A 23,659-nucleotide genomic window follows, 5' to 3' on the forward strand; every position below is an offset into this window, starting at 1 on the left:
ACTACAATCAAAAAAGAGAAAAAGAATTTAAAAAGCCCTAGGTAACTTTGGTTGTCAGAAATCAGGGAGAAAACCTTAGACCAAATAAAAGCAGTGACTCCTATAGAGTCAAGCCTACATCCTTCACACTCCTTGTGTCCAGGGCTTTTCCCAGGCACTCACCCTTGGGCATCTTGAGCAGTCTGAGCCTGTGCTCTAGGCTGGTTTCAGGCACCTTGACTCTTCTCACAAGGGAACAAGAACTCCATAAATACTCGGTTGAAAAAATCCATGCAGTATTTTCATATATAAGCACAAAATTATGTGTACATTCTTAACGTTCTTAAAGGACTTTCTTCTTTTTTTTTGCATTTACATAAATGAAAGGGAAAGGCTCTCAGACTTGCCTCTCAAAGGATGTAAATCTACTTCTCTTCAAATCAATTTTTGTCTCTCAGCTGTATATGCCATGTCATACTTCTGACATCAGTCATATCAACACGGCAAGATATTGGGGCAACACATGGTAGAGCAACCTGTCAACAGGGGAGTCTGGACAAATTTCTGTGGAAATATTTCATACTTCATGGAGGCACAAAAAGGAGAAGGGTGTAGAATAAACTCATTTATGTCTTGAGAGATTGTTGTTTAAATAATGGGCTTCATCTGGGTAGATGAATTCAGCTCAGGTGAGTATTTATGTCCGTCATGTAAGAAGTAAGCAGCTGCAGTAGGATACAAACCCACCTGGATAGGGACTCCAGGAATGAACCAGGCTAGGGTACTCAGTTTGCCCCTCCTGGGGCATTGACTCCTCCTCCCCCACCACTGACATTCAATTAAAACCCTAATGGCAGGGCTGCAATTAGTGTTGGGCTAGGGGAAGTCTGAGTCCTTGTGACTGATCTAACATTGTCCATTTGAAAATCAGCCACATAAAACCACAGTATTTTTTACTTGTACAGATTAGCTACAAATCTGAGCTCTCATATCCTTTTTGATTTACTTATTCAAAGATCATTGCTAACCAAATATCCAATTTTGTTAGGGTTGATGTGGCTTGCAGGAGACAGAGTCTTTAGATTAATGAATCAAATGAAATGGGTGGATGCTCATCCAGGTAGGCAGTGTCTGATTCTAGTCAGACAATGTCTGCAGCTCCTTGATTTTACAACTTTTCATTCAAATTGTGGTGAGACTAATGATACTAATTTTATAATTGAAGAGAGTTTGCTCTAGCATCATTTGTATAAGTGCCTTGCCATCTATAGTGGTAATTAGTGTTTTCTTCTTTTTTGATCTGGTGTTTATTTTGGTCTTAAATCTATTTTCACATCATCACTCCAGTGCACTATTCATGTGTTTGAAGTAACTGCCTTTTTAGCTCCCTACTCAGATTGCTTCCCATGCATCAGTGTCAAATGTGCTTAAAGAGCTGTACATGCAGCATGACAGCAGATTACTGATTGTAGTGTCCTTTGTGAAAGCAGCAAATCCTTCTGACCCCACTGACCTCCCTTTGCAGCCCTGTGATTTAGTCTTTAACCTTTCTGTACTTCCCTTCATCCCCCCCAGAAAGCAAAACTGCTACCAAAACTGCTAATGGTGTATGATACATTTCTCTAGACTCTGGATATTTCACAGGCTTAGTTTGAAATTGCTTGGTGTTTAAAATTATTCCCTATTTAACTTTATAAAATCAGAAGGTAGGTTTATAAACTGAAAAATAGTAAAATTATTCCTATAGAGCTACTGATCATAGAACATGTACTTGGAAAACCCTTGTTTGTCTATATAGAGGTGAAAAAAGTATTGATCCCTCTGAAAATTAAACCTCATGTCCTGATGATGGCAGTTCTGTCATCAATAGTCTCTTTTTTGAGGTGGGAAAGAAAATCCAATGCAAGTGGATATTTGAGTCTGAAGGAGAGGTGCATATGTATAGCCAGGGCAGTATCAGGCTCAAAGTGTTTTATTTCATATTTTTGTCTGGTGGATACATTTGGAAATTGTTTCTGAAGGATTACAGAGAATTGTAAGGACTTATGTAAAGTTGCCCTCTTTGGTAACTGCATTACTAGAAAATAAAATGTGAGAGTGATTTTCTCTGATTGCTTCTGGTACATGGTGATAGCAGCATTACAGCTGCACATGAGATATTTTCCATGGAATGAAAAGCTAATTGCAGTTTCAATACCAATATCTGATGAAACTTTAAGGGCCAAACCCCAAAATTCCAGACTTCTTTAGCAAGAATGAAAAAAGGTTTTAGAAACGGATCAAAAATTTAAAAGGGGCTGTATATTTCCAAACTGGCAGAACCAAAACCACAGAAATGAAGAGTTTAAAGGCAATAATAGAAAAATATATATTGACTTCCTGCTCATATCTATTCCAAACCAGTGAAGGATAAACTAAGTTGAATGAACTCATGTTGACGTGTCGGGTTATACAATGACATGAGACAAAATAAAATCTAATTCTGTGATGACATTGTAGCCTCCTGTCACAGCTGAAGATAACAATCATCTTATCTAAAAGTGTTTGATGGGTCTGGTCCTGAATGGGGAAAATTGCTTGAGACATTAAAATTGAACACACAAAGGGGCTGGCAGAGCTGTGAAGGGAGACCTCATGACATCTTACAACCTGAAAGACTGTTTATTCTCTAAATGTAAGCTCTGGTGGTGGGAATTTGAAAAAGTCCTCATAGGGCAGTTTGTTCATCTGCAGACACTTTGGGTTTGAAATGTCATCTTTCTTGTGATTATCTGTCAAGGCTATATGAGCTTAGAATAAAACACCATTTCCACTGATCTGTATTCCCAGTGGATCTGATTTGTTTGTTGAAAAGGGTAAAAACTCATCCAATCCAGATATAAGAAAGGCTTTCCTTTATTGCCTCTGGGAGACAGTCTGTAGTCTGCAGTCATATTTCTTCAAAACAGCAGATATACATATTTTTGAACTGAATAATTACATGAATAAATTCTTGCAAACATAACTGGTATGCTATTCTGAAGCTAATTTTTTTAAATTATATTGAGATTTGTTTTTTAGTTCAAAAACTAGCATGAAAGGCTTTGAAAGAGAACACAGGGAAGTCACAGTCACATTAATATGAACCTGGCTCTGCTCCTAAACTATTAAAATATACCTGGATTTTGCACTTTGGGTTTTGGAAACTGCTTTATTTCTTTCTTTTTAAAGACAAAAATGCATATGGTTTTGTTTTACCACTCACTTTAGATGGTAAATGTTCAGAATGGCTTAGGTGGATTTAGATTATTAATTCTTTCTAGTTAAATTTTGAGGTTAAATTCTCCAGACAGTGAATGGCAAATATCCTCCAAGGATTTTTCCTTTTACTTCATTATTAACATTTTTTAGAACTAGAAATTTTCTCTGAGTTGGAAAGATCATAGAAGTAATAAATACTCAGAATGATTTCCAGTTTTGATGTCCTTCTCCTTTCATTCATAGTGACATCCATCGCAGAGGAAGAAAGATTACACCAGAAGTTTAATGAGAGTGAAACATCTAATACTTACAACATCCTTCAAACAAACATCCACATCCAGCTGCTAGGTACTGCCTTGGTTTCTATTTTTATTTTAGCAGTCCTTGATCAATAGCAGGACAGTTGCCAATCTATTAGATTTTGTCAACTATTGTGGTTCAGACTGCAGCATTGTAAAACAATGTTTGGATGGATCCTATTTACTGTCTGTGACAGAGAAGCAAAAAAGCCCTTCTAGAGAGAGAAGTGATACTTCAAGGTTTTTATCTGACACAGGGAAACTACCAAGGCTGTTTTATTTGCTGAAATATTTAAGAAAAACTCAGTCATAGTAGGTGGCAATACAGTTTGAATATCCAATATCTCAAACACCCCCATGTGACCATCCATCATTCTTTCTGATTAACAGACTAGACAGTTGATATCAGCTAATATTAGAAGATCATTCATCTATTAATAAGCTTTCTTCAATCGTATTTAATTGCAGAACATATTACACCAAAAGAGAGTGTACAAACTCACTGGCTTATTTTAAAACAAACAACATTAAAATGCAGCAATTAATGTAGAAAGTTGTTTTCAACCACGTCTTTCTGAATTTTTTTAAAGGGTTTGAAAACATTACTGAGTTCACTGTTACTAGCTATAAATAATAATTTATACCACATTTATTGCTAAGTAAAAAATTCAGCTGAACTTCAGAAAGCATCCAGGAATTTTGTGTACTCCAGGGTAAGGCAAGCCTTCTGGCACAGGCTAGATCTGTGCTTTTCAAGCTGCCTGTAACACATCTCTTCTCCCAAAGCATGATGGCATCTGCACCTCCTCTGCACACATGGAAAGTTTGGGGATGAATTGTGGACCAGGTGAAGGAGGCAGCAAGGACAGAAGTAGTCTGATGGGGACAGGGATGGAAGCAGCGCAGAGAAGGGATCTGCTGGATTTTGGGAACATTTGAGGAATCACAGATGCACAGGAGCACAAAATTATTTAGTTTGGAAGGGACCTCAGCTTTCACCAGATCAGGTTGCTCAAAGCATCATCCAGCCTGACTTTAACAGTTCTAATGATGGGCCATCCACAGCTTCTCTGTTCCCATGTCTCAGGACCCCTGTAGCCCCTGGGATCCCTGTGATCAGGGTGGTCACCTGTGCCAGGAGACCTGCTAGGACTGTAAATCCAGTGGAAGCTAAAACTATGACAATAAAGCCTTCTCAGAGCTGTTCCTTCCTCCATCTCGCCCCTGTCACAGATTTACCGTCTTGGGAATGCTTTTTCCCTCACCATTTCAAGGGAAACCTGTCAGTGTGCCGCTCCTAGACCTGGTCATGCACAAGAAAGGCTAGGTAGAAAAAGTATGTAGTTCTTAGAGAAGCACTGGGGAAAAGTAATGTATTTGCTCATGGCAAATTTACACAGGAGCTGGCTTTTTACCAACCCTATTGCAGGTTTTATCATTCCTTTGACAATAAAAATTGTAAATGTAAGGGGAATTTATATAGGCAGAATGTAATGACCTTAGATATGAGCAAAATCCTGGCCTCAAGGAAGACAGTGTAAGCTTTGCCACTGATCTCAGTGGAGACAGGATTATATTTGTAGTTTTGTCAAGATTCAATCATTAACATTATTGTTATTAAAGTGCCATTGGATATTTAATTGCATCAAGTGCGAGAGCTTTTATTGTATGATTAAAAAAGAAGAAAAAATATTATTAAGCTGAGAGTTCTGTCAAGGCTGACTAGTTATATTCAGCATGTGTTTAAGAGGTAAATCCTCTGGGAGAGTGATATTTAATAATGTTTAGAAGATATTATCTTTCAGAAAATCTAGCTGCTACAGAAGTCTCCAGCAAATCCTTGCAGCACTGTATCCAGAATAGTTTTGATTTTACTGAGCATGAGAGTCTTATATGCAGAGAGCCAAGTCAAAGAAGAGTATCTCAAATTTATTGGCATAACATCGTATTTAAAGCCTGATCTGAATAACCACTTAACTGTATTTTTAACCTTAAGCATGCTAATTGTCTTTGCAACTTTATTCCTGGCTGAAAGGAATATTTAGACAGTTTAAAACCCTTCCTGATTTCCAAGAATAACTGTCTCTTAGCATGCCATGTTTCATTAGAATGAAAGATATAAAAAAATGGAATGGAAGTGGGAAAAGAAAACTGGAGGACTTCAGCTCATAAAGTGAAAATACGATCAGAAAAATGCTCGACTTGTACTGTTCCATGGATAAAACACAATTAAAAAGTGACATTCAAACAGAGATGTACTTTTGTCCACTGTAAATATTTGTACATGTTTGGTAGCTAAACCACAAGGGGAAATATAATTAGCGAGGACCATCTGGATAATATGTCAGGAAGATCAAAGGATTGTTATTTTCTCTTTTTCCATCTCCTCACAGATTAAGTTCCAGTCACCTGCTTCTCACCACTTAACCCAAATAATTTCACTTCATCCTTCAAGGCTTTGGTCTCATTCTCCTAGTAAAGAAACAGAAAAGGTTTGCTTGGGAGACTGACAATAGTACTCTTTATGTGGCCTCAACATTTGATGTTCAATCATATACAAAATCCTGATTGTGCACTTGGAGGCTTTGCCAGCTTTGGGGAAAGCCACAATGATTAGGCATCAAACCTGATGTTTTGTCCTTTCTTCTTTCATAGGAAAATGTGCATTTTATACAAGTCATTGTCTGTCATAATTTAGGTAGATAGAGAAAAGAGTTGTCTACAGTGGAGGCACTCAGGAACAGCTTTTTTGAAATCCTGCACAAAGATGTTGGTTTCTCTGCAGCTAAGGACAAGGACAATAAGGCACAATATAAATTTTTCCTATTGAAATTCTTAAATGTTGTTATTAGCTACCACATTTTTGAACTCCTCTTATTCCCACACATCAAGGTGTTCTTTTTGACAGCATGTTTAACTCTAAGAAGCTGTGCATGCAATCTCTTTATGTTGCATTGAAAGTAATTACTGGGCATATAATGAATTCTCCTTTATGTCTCTAAGCAGATGGGTTCCTATTATCAGGTTTTCAGAACAAACTGATTGCATAAAGGTGTTGTGTCACAACTAATTCCAGGAGTCAAGGAGGTAAATAACCTCATTTATTAATGATCAAGGAAAGTAAGAGAAATTCATTATCTCATGCTTATCTTCTGTACCTGATTTTTACCCTGCTAGAATGAAGGTGAGATTACATTGTTCTGAAAGCCGGTAGGGAAAGGACACACAATTTAAAATTAGTTTGTGCTTGGTTATCAGTCTTTAGAGCTCACAGAGGCAGCAGTTCAAGAACAGGAAAAAATTCAAATAATCAAAAGTCATCACTGACTTAGTTACCTAAGTTCTGACTACAAAACCTATGCTAACAGTATTTATGTCTGCTGTAGTCCAAAGTTATGCCTGGTAAAATTTAACTAATCTCAGTAGAACTGTAGTAGTGATGTGTACAGCTCAGTGGCTTTTCTCCTGGGAATACTCTGGCAGTTTTATGAGTATTAGTTGACATATTGATTAGTGCTAGCTGATCAGCAATTTTACTGATAACTTAGATATTTACTGACTAATTTGGGTAGTACTCTGCAGAGCTGACAGGTAGGAGAAGGGTGAGTGGCTTTGGCAGCTCTCTCTTCCAAATGAGAACCTTGGCTCCCTAGAAATGGCACAACTATAGGCAAGGCAATTTAAAGATCAATCTAGTTGAACTGATGCAATCTGCTAATGCATGTACATTTAAATTAGCTAAAGACACAGGCAACATTACAATTGATTTCAGTGTGTCTACATTAGGCTTAGCCTTGGCTCAAGATAGATCTAAGTTAAAATAAGATCAATTGTATTTAAGGTCCTGCAGCTTTCCTGTGTGGACAAAGCCTGCCCTCACCCTGAAGATGGCAGCAACTCTAAAAAACTCTAGGGAGATTATTTTAGCTTATTTTAAATTTTTCTCCTCACTAAGTTTGTTTGGTCTATTAAAGTACAATGTGGTCAGTTGTGTGATCCAAGAGTCTAAAAGCAGGGTTCAAAAATCTTCATCCAGACCTTTGACTTGGTCTGACTTTCAAATACCCCTCTCTTGCTGACCTGAATGGGACTAAGGGTATTCAGCACTTGTAAATGACCCAAATAACTCTCAATCCAGACTATTTATTTAGGGGTTTAGCTTTGTATTTAAGAGGCTATTCTCTGTTCTGTTTTCAGATGTTTTGGGTGCAGGATTAATTAAATTTTCTGTTTTCTTCAATTCTACTCCTTTACAGATGACCACCCTTCCATTTTACAACAATAATTTAACAAGTCTTAAAAAAAGAGTTCTAAATATATTCTCCAAATTTTATTTCTTTTGACATTTGATACACATGGAAGCCAAACAATACACAGTTTAGCAAGCTGTATATTTTTGTACAGTCATTCTCAGCTGCAGTCATCACTTGGCTGACAACCATCTGTGTCAACCTGCTTTTTCCTTCCCGTTTTGCTCAGCTGAAATGAAAATAAATTGACAGAAACAACTTCTGCAGGGAAGGTGCAAAAAAGTTAATAGAGTGGTGGGCATCTCTCTTCACCTTTAAACACTTTTTTTTTTTTATGTTAAGTTTGAGTTGTATTCATAATTAAAATGCTATTTATTTCAAATGGAAGAAGGAAACTGGCGATAGGAAAGGGCTTGGAGAACTAGACCAGCTTTAGAAATGCTTAATTTCCTTTCTGCATAGGCCAAGATCTTCTCTGTGTTCCACAGGCTTCTCTTTGCCTATTTGCACCTTTACTTAAGGTTGTCTTTTAAGGTTATTTATCTGTGAAGTCAGGGGTTGGAGAAAAGGGACACAAGAGGGTAGCTAAAAATGTTGCCTTGAGGCTTGAAATCAAGCCAGACCTGTTGGAATGTGGATTTGATTTCAGAGGTGTTTTGTGAAGATAACTGAAAAACATTTATGTGACTTGGAGTCACAAAATACACTATCCAACAGTCTTTATAATTATATTCTAAGCTGACTACCTGTTTCTACTACCATATTTTTTTAAACCTTGTAGTTATTACTAAAATCTGTACCTGTAAATCTCTTCAGTTTGAACCAGATAGGGATGCCAGAGAAATAATGTTGTGTAGCAGTGTTAGCAGAGACTGCATCAGAAGATGTTTGCATAAAAAAACAGAACTGAGGTTGCACAGGATTCTGACTTTTGATTTTCCCAACTACTGTAAGCTTGACTTGTAAAATTAATATGCCTTTCCCTTCCCCTCCTTCCCCAATAAGCATATGCATTAATATGTAGGATGGATTTCTGGTCCTATTTAATTCAGTGGGAATTCAGTTTCAGAGAATCAGAATTTGACATATTCCCATGTGTCTCTTCCTTTTCCATCAATACTGCAAGACTACACTCCTACATCAGCCATTTGAATTTTGCCAGTCTCTCAGAGTCATGTCAAATCCCTATCAAAAATCAGCATTGTTTAGTCACTGACTCATGATTTTTCTCTTTCTGCCATAAAGAAAGATTGTCAATAAAGATTACCTTAGTCTAAATCAGACATGTTCAACACCAATTCAGAAATGTGTTTAGGAACTAATAATAGTCATATAACCAGAACAAAGATTAGAAATGTATTATGTTACAAATTTATATGGTTATGGCAGATTTCTAAGATGTGCTAAAAATTGTTCTTTCAGCCTTAGAAAATTTTATCCTATTGAAGATATGGAAACTGTGGTCCGAGGATACTGTACTACAGACTGACTTGTCCATCTCAGGGTCTTTTTAATGAGTCTTGTTTAAAGTTTAGTCTTGGTGCTAAGAGCAGTCCTGAGATGGTTCAGCAGAGTTTGAGTCATGAGCAACAAAAGAAATCTGTGCGCTGGAGTGCAGTTTTCTCTAACACAGCTACCATTAAGCTTATAAAACATGGCATGCCTAATCCAGCTATAATTCATGGAGGTCAGATGGCAGATGCATGGGAGCTCTCAGCCAACCCCAACATTTTGTCAAAAGATAGAATAACTATCCAAGTCTGTGGCAGGTTTTATGGGGCAAGGCTTAGGCCCAGTATAAACATAATTTAAAAATGAAAGGAGAAAAATGTAGACTGAAGCCACTAAGCAGGAGCTCTCAATGTCTATGCAAAAATCTATAAAATAATGTTTTAATGCTATATCTTTAAGAGTTTAATGCATTGAGTCAAACTATGACATTTGCTGGCAATCCTCTAATAGAGTTTTACACCTTTTTGTCCTCTTTGTAGTCACAGTATTCATGCCATTTCTAAAAAAACCCCAAAGTCTGTGAGGCAATCATGATAAAGACCTCTTTATAAATGATGAGTGACTAAGGAGACCTACATGGAAGCATAGGTGCTACCAGCACTGCCTCACCTTGTAATTCACCGGGTCAAATCACAGCACATATTCCATATAATGTGACTTTAGCAGGAACTGCAGTCACTCTGCAGCTATCATTCTTTTATCATTTTATCATTTTCTTACTGTGTTTTATGGCAGGACTATGGTGGATTTGATACAGAAGAAGAAAAGAGGCAGTTCATTTGCCATTAGTGTTACTGGGCAAAAGACTTGGGACATGGCAAAGGACTGTCTGCAGAGCCCTGCTTCACCCTGGGAACTTCAGGATGGACTAAAGGCCTCACTTCCAGTCTGGCTCCTCAGCATTGGTCAGTATATTAAGCAAGTCAAAAAGTAAGGAAGATTGATAGAAACAAGCTTCTTTGCTGAAGAGTATTAGAATGGAGCCAGCACTATTCTCACTTTTGACTATGGAGTGGGATTGTGAAGAGATGATGCTGTTTAGGAAAGGGTCCAACACGTATAAACAATTTGTCACAAGCAAGAGACACTTTGACTGAAAGACTTGGTTGTGCTTTCACTCAGGAGGTCTAAGCCAAAGGTCTTCAGCAATCAAATATAGAACTAGTGTTTAGTCTGTTAGCACAATTTCAAGAGTCAACTGACTAATGAATGTCAATATACAATTATGTGGGATGCCAACAGTCTGCAGCTCAGCTTGTGCTGTTCAACTTTATCCTGTACTTATATAACAAATGAATGCAGAAAATCAGCTACCTATGACTATTAGAGAAATCCATAATGGTAGTGGCAAATTTTAGAATAACAAGGAAATTTTCTGTTGGATTTATTTTATTGTTGAAGTGTTTTCTTGTAGACCAGTATTACTCAGCACAGTAAATATGTGTATACATCTTTAATACTCTTCAAACTATGTAATATTCTTGCATTAAAAATAGCCCTATTACTTCATGGCAAGCCTTGAAGAACCTGCATATCACAATTGCTGTGAGGGAAATCCCTGCTGTAGTATTTTGTGTTCAACACATCTGGCTCATGTTTTTCTGGCATCGTGAAAAGATAACATAAGGGGGCTGAAAATGCACGTGGCAGTGAAAATGCATTAAGATGGACATTTACATAATTATTTCAAGAGTATTCTCAGAAGAAAAACTGCAGGAAGGAAAGCAGGTCAAATGTTTAAAATATTGGAAGGGTAAAAAGGTCAGAACAGTTCTGTGCAGGTGGACTGTAATCCAGCAAAACATTTAAAACACATGCTAGGGAGGAAGCCTCTTGCTGCTGAAAGCTTCAAAGAGCAGCTCCAAAGCACATCACCTCACTCCCAGACAGCTTTTTGCCATAAAATAATTATGGAAATATCTCAGGGGAAAAAATCTTTCCTGTATTTTTTCTGCTTTTCCTTTCTCCTGGATTTTCTCATAAAATGATATTATGATGTACCAACATAAATGATTTAGGAGGAAGTGGGAGTTTTTTCTGAAAATACATCTCTAAAAAACCCAAGTTTATCCATCAAAACCTGCTTATTGTCTTAGTTAATTTGTTTTTTTTTAATGTTTGTTCCTTACTAATTCTTCAATTAGGTAGCTGAGCTTTCTGCCTAAAATATTGGGAGAGCTGTGTAGGGGACTTTTTCTCTCATAAATATTCATTTTAAAATGCCTTTGAAAGAAACCCAGTTATTGTAGTGTCTGAATTTCATAGAATAAATATGATGCCAAGGCAGATGTAAATTCTTCAATTAAATCAAACAAAATAATGCCAGTGGCCAGTATAAATGGCCCTTAATAAACGGGGATAAACAGAACAATTTATAATGCATGAACTAATTTGCTATATTCTTGAGCATATGACTTGTTATGTTAACATCAGTGTAATAAGACTTCCAAAAATCATTTGATATGACATCAAACACATTTAAATGAAGACATTAGGGTACAACAGAATCATTAGTCACAGTAGCTACTTAAAAAATGCCCAGTTGTTCAGCCTTGAAGACTGGAGGGAATGGACTCTTGACCTGTGTCATGAATTCAAACAAAATCTTGGGTAAGAGATTTCTGCTCCTTTGCTCTTCAGGGAAAAGGGGCAGTTAAGCTGATCTGAGGTTGTATAGGGAATGATATTTTGATAATACTTCACCCAACAGTGTATAACAAAAAGATACAGATGTTGGAAATGCAAGGTGGACAGATTCAGAGTAAAAATAAGGCATAGATGACTCCCTTGGGCAGCTGAGTGTTGGTCATGCAGGTGTGGCCAGGAGTGGTCATGCTTTCCATGCTTCCTACAGAGAAGGTAGGTCAGGCTGGTGCTTGTTGCCTTATAAGTGATTTATCCATATTGCAAATATGCTTTTATGAAGATGAAGGCTGTGCATTCAAATAATCTAAATTTGGTACATTACAAGCACCCAATAAGAAAAATGGGGTTTGTTTGTTTTCTTCATGCAGACAGTGGTTCTAAATCTCTATGTTCAGCTTCTAAGCTTCATTTTCATTCAGGTTCATCAAGGTTGATGTGGTTTAAAAATGCAGTAAGTCAATAGGTTGGAAGAATTGTTACAGTTCCATGTTTTTGTAATCAGGGAGAATAGCAAATGCCAATATTAAGACAAACATTTTTTTTTCCTCTGTATAATGGTTGCTGCAGTTGTCACCTGACCAAATAATTTCAGGGACATCTCTCAGATTCTGTTTCACTAATACATTTAGTCTCCTCCTGTTTCCTTTTTTTTTTTTTTTTTTTTTTGTTATGGAAATGAAAGTACGTGATCCTGCAATAGTTATATAACAAGATTAGTTTTTATTTGATTATTTAGTGCTCTCTAGTAAGTCATTTTTTCAGTATGCTGGATTGTGCACTCTGATTTCTCCGCATTTCCACTTAGAGGCTGCTCCTGCTTGCAGTGATGACTCACCAAATGCATATAGTGGTGTTATTTGCTGAAACAGGAATACAGGGCATTTCTCTAGTTTTATAGAATTATTCTTTAGTTAAACCTTATTAATGGTTTTTAAATTATAGTATAGGTACTGCATAATTTCAAACACATCTCATGCATGCTGTCCCTTATGGACTTAATGTAATAGAAATAGTTCAGCTTTGGAATATTTAGTTTGCTACTGGTTTAATGGGGCTTTTTCTGCTTTTTTGTTGTTTTTTTTTTAAGCTTACATAGATTGAAATTTCCATCATAATTAATCTAGGAAGATAATTAGGGGCATTGCCTGACATTGTTATTGCATTTTCTTCTGCACCAAAATCCTCTTGCAAAATTTTAATGCCACTGTTGTGTCTTTTGCACCTGACTCAGCTCTCCCTTTTCAACCATCATTTCTCCAGCAGTGTGCATAACTGTGGCAACAAACACTGCATGGGTCATTTGGAGTTTGTTATCTCCTGCTGCTTGACTGAGAGATTTTTCAGGTAATTTAACTGAGTGATACAAGGGGAATAGTGAGGGAGCTCTGGGAAGAAAACACATCCTGTCAATGTCTGGCAAACATGCAGGGGACATTCTGCAAGGAAATGTAGGTGTGTATAAGGTAATGCCTAAAAGACACAATAAAGGGCTAAGAACTGATGTGATTGACATGCACCTAACGAGAGGAGATCAAGAATAATGGCTAAACAATATTCAGGCAGCCCAAGAATGGAAAAGGATTGGTCTGGCTGAGGGAGCTTTGGGCAGGCTTTGGGCTGCCATACTGACCCCTTGCATGTTGCAGCCAGCTCTCCAGCCAGGTCCTCCTGACAACAGAGACAACAAAGTCTGAATGCTTCCTAGGACAGTGTTATAAGGCCCTAAACAGAAAGAGTTCTGAACTGTTTTAAAGTGTAGTTCTAAATTTGTGATAATGACACTGGTTCCTTGACTCCCAGTCCCAGGAACTTCTACACAATTATTTTTGCTGGGTGCACTTCTCCAGTGTTCATGATACATTACCCAACTTAGGGGTACATGAAAAGCAAAGAATCTGATTCAACATAAATGTTTCATATTGACCACTGTCCAGCATACATCAAAGATCTAGGATAAACAGTCAATAGATTTCAGTTTAGTGTACCATGCAAATCCATCACTTCACCACTTTTGCTCCTCAAGAAAAAGAATTATTTGAGGAACCTTTATTCTCTAAGGAACTTCTGAGTCTTGGATTTTTCCAAACAAGAAAATCAACACAGAAGTGTTTAGAGAGTGCACAGAATTATCAATAAACCCTTTTTAGACAATTTAAGCAAAAGAATATTGCCTGAGAAATTATGACCTGTCGGATTATAAGTGATTGAAAATCATAATAAAAAGATTACACAAATAAATATAGGGGTTATTACCAATCATATCATTAACTTCCAGTATAGAATCTGAGTTGTTTCTAAGTGTGTTTTGTGTATATTTCATTGTGCAAGTGCAATTTGAAGTCACTGGGGCCTTTTGTATTTTCGAGTGACCCTGGCAGAATGGGAGTATTCAGTGGAGCACACTTCCAGTCACATCCATGTGACTTTTCCTCCTTCAGCTGTGGGAGCCACATGGCAGGTAAAATGTTCTGCTTAGGATAAAAAGGGATGAGATACTGACAATACCAATAACATGATATGAAAAATTACTTACTGTGCTTTCTGTTTTCTGACCCTTTGTTTACTTTCTATATCCCCTTCCCAAAATCATACATCTTTGAAAATATTAAAAAATACAGGTTTCTGGTGGAAGGTTGCTAAGGTAACAGTTTGATACTTCATAGAAGAGCTGTCTCCCAAATCCCATCTCAGTATTCTTACTGAATCTGTATTTATCTTATGAAAGTTTCCTGTGTGTTTGCGCTGGAAAAGGGTATGAACTTAGTAAATTTAAAAGACATATATAACAGGAATATTGTTTTTCTAGACACATTAAAAAAATTCTGAACATGTTCCAGTTAAAGAAATTTTTGGGGAAAAAAAATAGGGACATTAAAAATATTAATGTCTCTATAGTTTTTCAGGATTTATTTATCATTTATTTATATTTATTTAGGGGAAAAAAAATAGGGACATTAAAAATATTAATGTCTCTATAGTTTTTTAGCATTTCAGGATGATATACGAAGTAAAATTGAATTGGGAAAGGTATGCAGGCTTCCTTCATCCATGACAAAGTGAAAATAAGGTTTGAAGCATTTTATCTATAGTGAGATACTGCTGTTATTTTGACATGAATGGAAATAAATTGTTCTGGATGTTTTATGCTTTTTTGTTTTTTTCTGGGTTTTTTTGCTGCCATTTATTTCAGATCTCAGCAAAATAGAAAAACAGTTCCATCCTTCAAACTCTAATCATCTTCCAGAATAATTCATGCTAGGAAGTTCTGATGGTGAATCTACTTGCTTATTTCAAAGACTTGAAATATATATTGAAAAGAAAAATAATCATGTGATTAAATAATTGTTCTTCAGTGCCTTTAACATAAACCTTGTCCCTTGCTGTAAGCATCCTTGTATTTCCAGCATCCTTGGAAAGGACTGCTCTATGAAGGTTATATGTACTAGATGTTTTAAGGATCTGTGGGAAATGTGAGGTGGAGGTTCAGAAGTCAAATGTGTTTGATTAGAGTCAGTCTCAAGAAAGAAGACTTGAGCAAAAGTCTATGCTCTTCCTAGGAGAATCAGAACTGTAATTTCTTTCATATCCCCTTTCTTTCATATCAGCAGGTAGCATCTGATCTCTGATAAACCTCTAGTTATTACTTACCATGCTGGTAAACCAAAATTGCTTGAATTTAATTCTATAAATATTTGGTGTCTTTATCTACTTGAGTCAAAAGTCTGTAAGGGGATATTTATAATCTGTAAAAAACACCTAATCATCAACTAAAGTTCTTACCTAGATAATCACCTAGAGGTTATCAAACTGTTGTGATATTCTTTAGAAATATAAATTAAGCAGAGAAAATGACAAACAAAAACAACTATGTTGTGCTTTGTGAAAAGTATTTGGGCACCAAACAGAATCATGATTATTGTCAAGAATAAAACTGGTGAGGGAACAAAACCAAACAGAAGCACTGTAAAAGCCACACTGAGACACCAAGCCAGTGCTGTTTAGTCTGACATCTTGACCCAAACAGGAAAAGAGCTTCTGGGAATGCCTATATAAATAATTTCAAGGGATCTGTTAGTCACGAGAAAGATTTTATGGAATTATTTCTGTATGAAGCATTGCCCAGCAGAAGGTAGGACTTAGAGGTATGGCTAGGGAAGTTCAGATGAGAATGCAGAGATACAGTGGGAGAGAGGGAGCTACATACGGGAATCTTGAGGTTTTCTGTCCCCCTCACCTAACTCAGGATTGCTCATGAGGGATATGGTAAGGGAAACCTCGGGAGAGTCTCTGGATGAAAGGGAGACAGAGGCTGACTGCAGGAGGAAGAAAGAAGCTGAGGAGCATTGTGCTCCATAAGATAGCAAGGAGGAAGGAGAGAGTTGCAAGGAAGGAGCAGAGTAAAGCTATCCCCATCCATTGGAAGAGCTGGTGGAAGGAGTCAGGAGGGACCAAGGGGTGATGAGACAGAACAGGAGATGCATGTCTGTAAGAAGCTCTGCAGGTGGCTGCAGCCAAGATGGGAGATTTGTATAATTTTTGGTTATTTGGCTAGGTACATCTTAAAAATGATGTCTGGCAGACTAGAGTTATGAAACAGAAGGGTGAGTCATTTCCTGGCCACAAGGACACCAGCAATGAATACACCACTTTTCACAATTACAGCTGATGGCAGCCACAGCACCCACTCATAAAAGTGCCTCATTTTCCCAGCCCAGACTGCCCGGCTGGAAACACACACAGGCAGTGCTGAGGGAGCTGGCAGCCCTGCTCCTGTCTCAGATGAATGAGATTTTTTTGATGGTGAAAGGAAGAGTCACCTTTCCTATACTATATATATATATATATATTCTATATATAGAAGACTATTCCACAGTATCAGGACACCTGAGGAAAAAGGGTCCTTCCTTCCCCTGGAGGACATTTGCTCTCCTCCCTTCTCCAGCTTTCTAAGGGAATTACCTCAATATCTTGGGAGCTGGGGAGGATTGTGCACTTTAGAAAGAGCTGATGCTAGAGAGTTGTGCTGACCCAGACCTCAGAGGAAATGGTACAATCTGGGAAAAAGCTGAAGGGGGAATAAAAGCGGTTCAGTTTGACTTTGAAGGTTAATATGATTAATGACATTATTGGGCTGGCTGTGTGTCAGGATGTTTCCTTCTCCTTATCCTTGCTGCATGAAGAGCAAAAAGCAGAAGTGGGATAGAAAAGTTGGAAAAGGAGTGAAAATAATTTCCCAAGGGTGATTCAAGCCTCTATTTAACAATAAGACATCCTCCACTACTGGCTCTTTCCCTCAGCCTTAGTTAGACAGAAATAACCCCAACAAATGCTCTGGACATAGTAGTAGCTGGGCTGCAAAACACCACTGCAGTATTTTGTATGCTGAAAGTCCTGGGAAGGACACATTCCATTGTTTTTAACCAGGAAAACAGTAAGGGAGATATATAAATGTTAATTCATTGCAGTTAACGCAGTCCTTGTGTTTGTTGCAATGCATTTTGCTTCAGGACATGGTCAGTGCAGGTGCATTTTAACCACAGCATTTCCACAACCACAGAGGTATCGTCCTATGAAGACTTAATTGCCTGCATCAGTTTAAAGGGGTTTTTGAGGCTGCATTTTAAACTCTCTCTTTTCTGTTCTTGTCTCCTCTGAGCAGTGGAAGGTATTTTCCTATCAGTATTGGTTTCATCAAAACTGAGCTGCTAGTCTTGCTTTTGTGCAGATGAGAGTACGTGGCTGGTAGCTGTAAACACTCTTTTGACATCCTTAATAACTCTCTTTGTACATTATTGCCTTTTCAGCCTGACAGGTGGCATCTCTACCAATATGATAGGCAGTTTGAGTGTGTGAGCTAATCATAAAGGGCTTTTTCCTTCACTTACGATTTTAAGTGTTTTGTGCTTTCTGTAAATATATTTGTGGCTGTTGTTTTTGTTGTTTTTTTTTTTTTTTACTTTTATTACTCTGTTTAGCAGAAAGCGACATCCATTAGATTTATGCTTCCTTTTCAATTACATATTTGAGAAACAGAAAAAAATTATGGTGGCTGATCTATGTGGACACAAAACATCATGAAGGTCACTGCACTGAAGAGCTTGAAGTCTAAATCTAAGCTGCCAGAGAGTGAAAACAGCAGTCTTTTTATCTGTAGGAATCAGCTTGCCATCCAGTCCCAAGTGCCTCATGTCACTGTAAAAATGCTCAGGAACATTTTAGAACCATTTTAAGGATACCTAAAAGATAATTCTGTTTCAGAACAAATTAATGTATTACAGCATCCTATTTATGGTTTTCCTTCTTTGTTAATTGATATAAAGTAAAAAGAAATGACCTCATTAGAGGCACAGTTATTTTTCCACATAATGTTGGGATTTTTTCCCCCTGATATACTCTAGCTAGCTGAGTGTGCTGTAGCAATGAGAAATGCTTTACAGATATCCAGGCTGGCTGTCTGCATCAGCTCATGTCTCTTTTGATGAGACTTTCATGCTCTAATGAGGCAAGAAGTACCTTTTGCTGTGATTAGGTCTGTCCCTCTGGTGTAACAGGAAGAGATGTGGTGTACCTTTGGTAGAGTCCTTGCCATTTTCTGGCAGACTAGCGAGATTACTAAACTGATCAAGGCATCTCAGTAAAAGTGGGATTAAGAAAGGATTAACCCTTCCCAAAGAAACAATTTGATCACACTACTTGTTTGGGGGGTTTTTTTGTTTGTTTGCTTGCATTTTTTTGGTTTTGTTGGGTTTTTTTGGTTGGTTGGTTTTGGTTTAGGTTTTGGGTTCTGTTTTGTTTTGTTTTCTTCATTTTACACTCCAGATATAAAAGCATGAAGAAATTATTTTTTCTGTTTTAAGGCAGCAGTAATGAAGTGGTAACACAGAAGATGCTCATTAGCATGTACACTGTCTGAAAAATCCTAATTGCACTGGGACATCCTGGGTTAGATTATCTCCCCTTGGCTTCCCTTGGGCCCTCTCTGTGCCTAATTATTTCTCATGAAGAATCTACATTGTAACAGACAGGTCTCTTCATATATACCCACAGGAAAAAACAAAACAGAACAAAGCACTTGGCAGCCTGCTGTCAATATGGCTGTGTGCAATGCAGCACATACATGGTCTATGGTATTTCCCTTGGCAGTATTTCCCTTGGTCGTACTGTCCTGCCTTAGGAGCCCACCTGGAGATGTCTGCTAAGTCTCTGGCCCTGCTCACACAGCCAGGTAATCTTCTCAGAAGAGAAGAAAGTTCTGCAAAGGCTGCAATCAGCAATAGTGCTTGGGTAGCAGGTTTCTCTCCCCCACAGAAATCTCTCTAGGGATATTAAAACAAAGCCTCTCTCTCAAAGAGGCCTTGTGTTTTGAAGCAGTGTATCAGAAAGGATAACCAGCTTCTTGTTCTTTGATTTCAAAGCCTGACCAAATTATGCATATGATAGAGAAAGCAATTTTTGCTGTGCTCCTGGATGTGCTCTGGATGCTCTTCAGTTTTGCAGAGGGGTCATATAATTGCTCTCATCCACCTCTTGAGAAGCTCCTGTATTAATAACACAGCAAAGTTGCCTCCTTTATAGACAGTTGGGTTCATGCAATCCCTCCCAATTTGCCTGACTTATAAAAAATAAGAAACAAAAAAACCCAACCCAACTAAACCAAACCAAAAAAAAAACCCCTCACAAAATTAAGCAAACCCATACAAAACCTTCCTTTCTAGGTCATAACACATCCTGGAGTTATTTTCTCTCACCTAGACTTCTGAAAGAAAAGAATTTTTTTGTCTGTAAAGTTTCCACACAGTTTCCAGTTGTTAGACCTGCCCATTGCTGGCAATTCCTACTTCTCAGGGAAAGCAAAAATGTTAATTTCACACTCTCATTACCAGTCTGTTTTCCCAGCTCAGATGCCCATTTGCATGAGGGCTAATATCTGGTGATGAACTGTGGCCACAGGAATTCCAAGTTGAGCTTTGCTGTACCACATCTCTCAGGAGGTACGAATTTCTGGCACAAGGCTGGCTGACAGCTGGGGACAAGCTCTGTGTTCCACATTAGTGTTGTAGCTTGGATGAGTTGTGCTCTTCTGAAAGATTTACCAAGCTCTGGTTCAGCTTTAACGCTGGTTCAAGAGTCCATGAACTGTGTGTCTTTCTGATGAAACTGAGATATAAGATGTTCTCCAGAAAATCACATTCAAAAGATGGTCCAGCTGATAATATGCATCCTCATGGAGCTACAGAGGTGAGGAAAGAGCTGCTCTAAAGTAATAGTTCCTTGTCCCCCTACTGAGTCTGGCCTCAATGGAATTAACTTTCTTCTTAGCAGACCCTATGGTGCTTTTTGGAGTTGTGCCTTAACTGCTGTCCATCACACATCAATTTTTGCTGAATGGCTGCTGGACACCAGGTCAGTGCTTACTATTTTCACTCTGTCCTTCCAGAGGTCATCTGGAGTTGAGCAAGAAGGTGGGAGGGCTCACAGCCAGGACAGCTGACCTGAGCTGGTCAAAATGATATTCTGCACCATATAACTTCATGCTCAGCAATAAAATCTGGGTTAGTGGAAGAAGAAAGGGAGTTTTCAGCTTCCAGGGTTCCAGGGTTATTGCTTGGAGACTGGCAGGGCACTGTCTGTGAGAGGTGGTGAGTCACTGCTTTCCCATCACTTTTTTTTTTCTCCCTTCATCTATTTAGCTTGTCCTGACCCAGAAGTTTAATTGTTTTTCCTTTTCCTATTCCATCCAATGTCCCCCTGGGAATGGGAATTGGAAAAGCAGCTGTTTGGGTGCTTGGCTGCTGGCTGGGCTCAAACCTCCATCCCCTGCTACCACATGCTCATAGAGAGGGGAGGAGATCCTCTGCACCAGTGGTTACTACCAAGGTGCTCCTTTTGTCACTGCTGTAGACACAGACAAATCATGTGTCTCTGCCAGAACTTTGCTCTCTGAATCTGAAGATTAATCTCAGAATGGCATGAATAAATGGAGAAGTAATTGGGATACCAAACATTGGTAGGCACTTGTAGGGCACTCCAAGGTCTCTATGTTCCTTGCAGTATTTACATCCTCAATACTGTGATATTTTCAAATTAATACATTTGAGAAGAAAAAATTCAGTCTCCTTTTATCAGAAATATCAGAAATATTTCAGTCTCCTTTTTATTCTCTTGTAGTCCTCCACAGGAAGTATTTGATAAATATAAATGATCAACCAAAGTTTGAGGAAAAAGGTAATGAACATTATTTTTTCCTGATGTTGCTTTCTTCAAGTGAGGAAGGACAGACAGAGGACTGACTCCCATTGAAGTTCCAGAGGCTATGAAATAAGTCCCTGGAATAGGACTGCCAACACCTACCCTACATCAGTCAGGCACAAGTATGAATTGTCTATGCTGATCTTAAAGCAGTATGTATTTACTAGCAGAAACCATTGAAATAAGAAGCCAAATACTCAGGAGACATCTCTCTAAAATATATGAAAGGAGACAAAGCAGACAGCTCTCACTCAGGTTGCTTAATGCAACATTTGAGGAGACTCAAGTATGATGATCATGCTACAAGAAAATATGTGTAAGATAATAAGGTACACAAACCATGAAAAATTGTGTCTGATTTTCATGTCTGCAAATGAAGCATAATGAATTAAAATAATGAAAAAAAAAAAAAAAAAGGAATAAAAAGAAAGGCCCAAAGGACCCATATACCCTAAGAATACTGTAGAAAAACACCTGTTGTTACATTCATGAAAGCCCAGGACTGTGCTCAGACTCCCACAATAATTTCATGCAAGGAAAGCTTTTCTTGTCTGAAAGAAAAAGCCAGGATAAAACCACCCACCACTGTAAATTGCTCAGACAGATTTATTTTTTAATTTCTGATCTGTCACGTTAGATACTGTTGTTTGTGTTTCATCGGATCCAGTCACCCTGGAGGCCCAGCTGATGCTCAGTAATGCAACTTTCGGTTTGTAGCCTGAGGGTCGGCACAGATTTCACTTCTTTTCCAGCTCTCACCCTTCGTATCACAGTGACAGCTTTGACTGTGCACTAAGAGGGTAAGTTTGTCCCCCTTCCACCTTATGGTAAATCAAGAAAGACTCAAATCCTAGGCAAGATCACATGGACCTGATGGTTGGGAGGGAAATAACAAGAGAGAGAAAAGGATAGAGAGTAGAAATTCAGTTCTATATTTTTTGTCCTATTCATCATGGATGTGGAGCACAAAGTATTCCTTTTGACTTTGCAGAAGCCTTTTATATTTTGTTGTGCCTTCTGTTGATTTTTTTGGTTTTTTGGTTTTTTTTTTTCTGTATGAGAAAAAATATCCCCAGTTCTTTCTGTCTTTGCAGATGATTTTTAAATTCTGACTCTGCTCTTATGACTCTGCTATGCCAAAGGAGAGCAAACCTCCCAGACATCCCACTTCCCCTGTTACACACCTGAACCTTACCCAAGGAACAGCAATGGAGAGCTGCTCAACAGTACCTTGGTGCATGAAAATGCTGCAGGAAGGCCATCCTGGGAATGTGGCTGCTGTTGCTGTAGGAATAGTGTCTGCTGAATGATTCAACTATTTTGATAATATTAATTAACAAATTTTTGGCGCTATTTTCAGCTGAAATACATTAGACAAAATAATCAGTGTATGGTGTGAGAATATACCTTAATAAGTGCATTTCTCAGGTCTGCACTAAAATGTCACAGACAGAAGCTGAATCCCCATTTTCTTTCCTTCTTTCAGGAGCAAAAAGAACTGCTAATACAGAGCTATTAACACTAATAATACGTAAAGGGATTAAGAGAGTTGATGATGCATGCCGAAATAATGCAGTGAATGATTAGAATAATAATGTAAGTACATGCCTTGGTGGTTAACTGTCCTCCTTTCCCTCCTTTCCCTGTTTATTCACCCTGTGTATCATGAAGAGAGCTCTCAGCTTCTCTGCTGTTGTTCACAGAACATCTAGTGCAATGAGACAGGTATTGATCCCTGTATGATACCCTAAGTATCACTGCAGATAAAGTAAAACACAACAGCATCTCTGTTGAATGGATTTCCATTTCCTTCCTTATGACAAAAAGACATAGTCTGTATGGTATTGTTGAAAATGTTAGGGTTGAAGGAGAGATAATGAGTAAAATATAGCTGGATGAAGATGCAAGAAAGATGACAAGTGACAATTTTGAAAGTCTGAATATTAATGAAAGAACAGAAGTTTCAATGTGATATCCTCTTAATTTTTAGTAATTTTTCAGTGCAGATCCCGAATATTTCTGCCATAATAAGAATATAGTATTTACTATGTAAATATTACATAGTATTCTTAGAATATGATCCCATTTTCAGGTTTTGAAAAAAATTCATCGTACCAAAATCCTTAGAGAAAAAGACTCGCAATTAGTAAAGATTACTTTTATATATTTAGAAATATTAGGGTAGGAGCAGCTCCTATTCTAGTGAGCTGTTATTTATAGCTGAGATGTATATATATATATATAATATTTATACATATATATTATAAGTGTCTACGAATACAATATTTATCTAAATCCATCTGTATAATGTTAATCTAAATCTATCAATCATTATTGATATTTGTATGTATATACAAATACATACGAATAGCTGGTGATAGCAATAGGCTGATTTTTTTTTGTGAATTTTTTTTTTTGTGAATTTTCAGAGAAAATTTTTTGAGAGTTTGAGATCTAAGTTCCCATAAGAAAGAATTATTGTAT

General features: G+C 37.7%; 1 long non-coding RNA gene across 1 annotated transcript; it reads left to right on the forward strand.

Annotated features, from left to right (window-relative positions):
• Window positions 1-917: 917 nt before the first annotated feature.
• LOC117243891 lies at window positions 918-11,428 on the forward strand. Its single transcript, XR_004495886.1, has 3 exons — window positions 918-1,099; window positions 3,463-3,567; window positions 10,016-11,428. It is a non-coding gene; the product is annotated as an uncharacterized LOC117243891 (long non-coding RNA).
• Window positions 11,429-23,659: the final 12,231 nt, after the last annotated feature.

The sequence above is a fragment of the Parus major genome, chromosome 1 (assembly GCF_001522545.3).
Source record: "Parus major isolate Abel chromosome 1, Parus_major1.1, whole genome shotgun sequence".
NCBI lineage: Eukaryota > Metazoa > Chordata > Aves > Passeriformes > Paridae > Parus > Parus major.